This window comes from Achroia grisella, unplaced genomic scaffold (assembly GCF_030625045.1).
Source record: "Achroia grisella isolate CSIRO2021 unplaced genomic scaffold, CSIRO_AGI_Agris_v1 utg821, whole genome shotgun sequence".
Classification (NCBI taxonomy): Eukaryota; Metazoa; Arthropoda; class Insecta; order Lepidoptera; family Pyralidae; genus Achroia; species Achroia grisella.
In genome coordinates, this window is record NW_026713035.1 from 447,640 (window position 1) to 453,639 (window position 6,000).

Consider the following 6,000-nt stretch of genomic DNA (forward strand, 5'->3'; position numbering starts at 1 on the left):
TATAATTCGAGGGATGAATTAGTATACTTAGTTTCGGATAATCAGTCCATTAGGTATATACAGATCTATAAAATATTAAATGTCATTCATATATTGTTTAAATAAACATATATATTCAGTAGTAGTAGTGGCTAGCAACGAATACGAAATGCATTTTTCAAATCACCATCATTTCCTTCGAAAAGCTTTTCAAATTCAAGTCATGAATCAGGAGTGAAGCAGTGGCTAATTTCCATGACTTTCAATGTCCGAATTTTGCATAAAATATTACTTTTATTAATAATATTAATTTTATTCACGTGCATCGTCTTTTAGCGGCATGGTACTACTAAACCAATTTAAATCGAATTATGGTCATAAAATGACTAATACCCAAAATACTTAGTTATATTAAAAATTAACATTAAAAGCGGCTCCGATATATTGGTTTATATAACGAAATCCAAACCAATTACAATAGTCTCTATTAAGACGCCAAGATGATTATGGATATGTAGGAAAAAATTGCAAGGGTGGTCTTACCCTTAGAGATCGATTGAGTATTATGATCTCCCTCTATAATTTCATATAATCCCATAATTGATATAAAAGCTTCACTGGCTTTATGCTATTAGGGTGCCCTCTGCAGATTTATAATAACCAATTGTTGGATTTGAATGATTAATGTTGTGTACAAGGCAAAATATTTCAACTGTCCGATTTAAGACGTTAAAATCTTTATTAATAACGTTGTTCCTTACCTTTGTTAATGAAATACAAAAATATTATGGAGATATTAAATTTTTCTTCGTCCAAATTTTCATATCTAATGTGTCTATTAATTTTGATAAATTTTGTAAGACATTATTTTTTTATTTAATTTCCCTCCCATTTCTTTAACTTCTAACTTTATATATTGATAATCTTAACTTGATTATTATTTAAAGTGTATTGGGATCCCTATTTAGGGTTCCTTCAAACGAGCCAACATAAAATGACAATTTGGCAGCTCCATTTTGACGACCGCACACAAGTGTTCTGTAAATTGATACAAAGCAAACATACGTCGCGTATTTATAACAGAATTTTGTTACTGCAACTCACTATGCTCACAAAAGAGACGGACTGACTAATTGCAAGCAGTTATCTCTTTCTAAAGCATGGAAAAATGTCATATGATCCAATTCAGAGGGTTCCGTCTTGCGAGGGTGGACCGGGTCTAATCGACCCGCCTGATAAACAGCGACGCGTGTACGCTGCGTAACTAACGCACTGTAATGAATCTGTGCGCTTGCATTTGAGGGTTACCAACTATGTCACCTCATTTAAATCTATTAGTTGATGGTTTTCGTATAATTTAATTTTGTTGTTTCCATTGCAAAAGTTTAACTTTACAAATTGTTCTGGATACTTACAAAGTAATAAATGAATACTTAAAATACTTATTTTAATTTCAATTTACCTATTATTTGTATATTTTGAGAACAGTACAGTAAATAATATTCGATTAGCATTAAAAAAACTACTATTATGCTTAAACAATAAAAAAAATAAAAATCTTTACATAGTATAAAAAGACGTCACTTCCACTGTTTGTTCTTTTAAACTAAGCATCAGTTTTATTGTATTTTGTTTTTGTAATGGATAGAGTAATTCAACAGGAAGGTTTATATGTATAATACAAGTACACTCGTGCGAAGCCGACAGGTAGCTTGTGTATACAATCATCTATAAATATTAGACATTAGAAGTAGACTGAATATAATGTAATTATTATGATGTACTTTATTATCAAAAAACATTGCAATCAACAAGATGTGATCTGGTAAATACTTCATCAATCATATTTCATCAGTTCATTGTAGTTTTTTTTGCAAAATGTATTACTTCACGTAGACATTGATTACCTTCAGCTTATTAAAGAATAATTAATGAAACGGCTATACGAATTTATAGATGTTTGTTTCATAATTAACACAGTTTATGGATGATTTGGCAGTTTCGCAGAATGTATTATATTAAATGTCACAATAAATATAGAGACAGTGGCCACGTGACCCAACAGGCGTGCTATGCCCCCATAACCTTAAATCAAGGATGGGGCACTAATTGCTCAGAAAACATTAGCGGAGATGTACATTACCTATGTCTTATGTTACAAGCTTACGAAGTCGTCGTCATTTTATGACACGTAACAAAAACCTTTCCTTTTTAATCAATAAAAAATACTCCTTTTGTTCTTTACAATTCGGTTTCTTTTTCTTTACAAATGACAAAGTACGTATGGTATATTAAAAAAGAAATAAATATAAAAATAATGAGAACATCATCGTCTAGTAATTTCCTAGCGTGATGTTTAGATGTAAGATCGAATTATATGGCATTATTATACTAAAGAGATAATATTATGAAAGATTTATTTTTAATAAAAGCGAAACGATTTAGTTTTTCCTTTAAACTGTAAATATTACTCAGTATACAGAATATGGTCACCTTGCTCCTGTATCCTATAGAAACGTTTTACTAGAATATGACTAAGACTACGTAGTGTATAGTAAAAGGTTTTTCAATATAGAAAGCTTTTATTACAGCGACTTTCAAAATGGATTGAGCTTTACAATTATTAAAACAATAGTAGCAACAACAGCTCTTAACTTAGACCAAACTCTTTTACGTTTGGGTTGCAATGCTAGACTGCGTTTGTAAGGCGCAGATAATTTTATCCCCCTTGCTCGAAAGGTCGACTGGGGTCGAGCCGAAGGGATGTTTAGTGTCAGTTTGTTGCGTAAACGGCCGTGCCCTGGATCATTTCATTCGTAATACATTTCAATGTCAAAGCAATAACATTTGCACAGTCGTAAAAATAACAAACTAATTTGTAAATTTTCTTACAGATAATTTTCACAAATCTTAATCTTAATAATATAATATTATATACGCGAAAGTTTGTAAGTATAGACATTTGTTACTCTTTCTTTCATAAACTACTAAACGGATTTGATGAAACTTTACAGTAATATAGCTTACGTATTAGAATAATACATAGGCTATATTTTTTTAATTTATATATTCAAATTTAACGCGAGTGAAACCGCGGGCACAGTTAATATACAATAAAGAAAATTTAAATGCACTAATTTTTAAACAACTCAATTGTGAATAATTTAAAATTAGATACGTACATAGATATAATGTACTTACTTAACTTACTTTAATTGTAACATCCAGTAAAAAAAACACAATCAATACATCAAAGGATACATGTACAATATATTACACTATATTACATAATATTAAATATGAATATATTACATCAGCTTTTTTATTAACAAACTTTATGCACTGCTAACTCATTGCCTGATTATCTATACGTTATAATGAGAGTTTCTTGTCTTACTACCTTAGTCTTTTTTAAAAAAATACATGATGTCAAGGTATATTAAAAAGTATTGTAACACGTCTAACATCGTGTAGATTCTGGCTAACACACAAGAACTTTTTTATTATGTATAAACAAGTACCAGTCTGTAAGCCAAGTATTAAGCATATAACTGGAGTCACAATAATTTGTGATGAGATGATATGCACAAAGGCATCTCATATCATATTAATATCCTTATATTATGATACTTTTTGCAATAATGTACGGTGGACAACCTAATTATTCGCACATGTATTTAATGAAAATTGTATGGTTGTAACCCACTTTAGTTTATTATGTAGTAAACTGTGAACACACCTTCATATTTAATTTTTGGCCGTGTTAACGACGTATTGTACCAAAAACAGGGTGTACTTAAAATAATATTTATCTTAATAATTAGTAAAAACCAGCTAAGTCGCAGTTCATTTGATAAAGCTGCGTGTAAACTGCGACGTCGCGTGATATACCCTTGGCGTATATAAATTAAAACATAATTGTGTTATCGTGACCTCGCTTTAATGCGGTTAGCCCGCGAGTTTGGAACAACGGAACGAAAGAATGGAAATTAGAATCCATTTAAATAGATTTCGTTGTTAAGAATTCAACAATCAATTAACAAGGATTAGTGGAATTAGTTTCAACGACAGTATATTAAAATCGTTAATGAGGCACTTACCAACAGAGAAACTTGGTATGTAAGTAACCAAGTATAATTTTAGTAACTGTCATTCTACAATTTCTTATTACAGAGAAATTTGCCATACCACTATTTAAATAAACAAATATTATTTCAGTAACTTTTATTATTTTTGTTTTATGCTGCAATTGAGGACAAGAGTCCATCTACTGAAATCAGTTAGCTAGAAAAGATACAATTAATAGGAAAGAAAAATAAGCATAAAGTTTTATTCTCTGTTAAGCTGAAAATGAATCTTCTAATATTATAATCGCAAAAGTTTCTGAGGATGTATGAATGTTTGCTACTGTTTAATATAAAAACTACTAGACTTTTTCAAACTCAGGTACGATACACATACAAATTATATTCTAGTTAATCTACATACTTTTTATAGCATGCCCGAATTCACGCTGGCAATGTATCAACAATTAGTGATTGTGTGTTTACTAATATACACTCTATATTATAAATTCAAGATTCTGTATCCAATTGTGCTCTTTTATATAGCTGTAACGGGAATTAGTTACGTTACGGGAGTTAATTAACTTCTTATATTTTAATCTAAGGAGATAATTGTTACATTGATATCATTCAGTTCTCTTCTTCAGGATAAGGAGAGACGCTGTGACGAATAAGCACACTCAAAATCATTAGTGTCAAAATATACATAAGTTTTGTAGTATTTCACAATTTAATAATTCTTTATAATTCAAATGATAGATACTATACAAAAATAAAACCTTGTATAGTCTTGAAATTGTAATTCCAATGATTGTTTTTAGACCACCATGTAAAAATGGCTGAACCATAAGAAAAAACAAATGCTTTAATGCCTTAAACTTAATTATGATTACACAGAAATAGCACATTGTAACCTTTCAAAATATACGAACGCGATGACGCATAAGGCCTAACGAAATTGATTTAATAGCAGCAATATTTCATTCTGATTATAAGGTAAGTATGGTATATAATTAATATGGAAATAGCAGGCGACATGTTCACGAGCTAGTGCTGCCTGTAGCGAACAGCAGTAACAACTTGGTCTAAGTTTAACTGGTTTAAACTGGTTCCCTGTAAATTTGTGGCTTCTGCGTGCTATTGAAATTTACAGCTTATTATTACTTCCGAACATTGTCTGTGGTATGGGCTTAACAAATATTAGGTACAAGTTAATACATGCTCCTGTAAAGAGATATTGAAAATATGTATATTCTCGTGTCATCTCCAGTCAACTTTATCATCTTTACCGAAAATGTATTTTCCTTAATTAGTTTTACATTCGTAAATAGTAAGGTTTGATCCGTTCTAATTTCTATACGGATTTTAATATAAAATTAACTGTTATTAAAATATAGTTATAGTAACTAACAGTTTAAAAAGTTTGTGTATTTGTATATACACAAACTTTTAAAACTGTTAGTGAAAGTCATTGTGTCCTCTTAATAATTTTGTACAATGACTCAAACCGAAAATAGATTTTACCTAGCTTCAATGTTCTATGAAGAAAGCTGTCGTAAAAATAAATATGTTTTTAAGCAATCAAAAATAGAAAGTGTGAGGGTGTTACTTTTTTTTCTAACAAACTCGCCCCCATGTTTTTCTATTTTTGTGGATACATCCAGAAAATATTAAAAACTACTTACAACACGGATGTCTCCATTAACACTGTACCCCCATGAAGTCCCATTGATTGTTTTTGATTAGGTGCATGTTTTGCCTCACTATGTTTGTAGAAACAGATGTCGACGTATAGGTAACACCTGATTAAAACCAATATGCTTTAACTTTATCAATATTATACAATACATTAAATTTAACTATTTGTCTATTTTCACAACAGGTCTCTTACAAAGTAGTAGTGCATAAGGGGTAGTTTTTTTATTATAAAAGATATAATTACATGTATATATGTAAT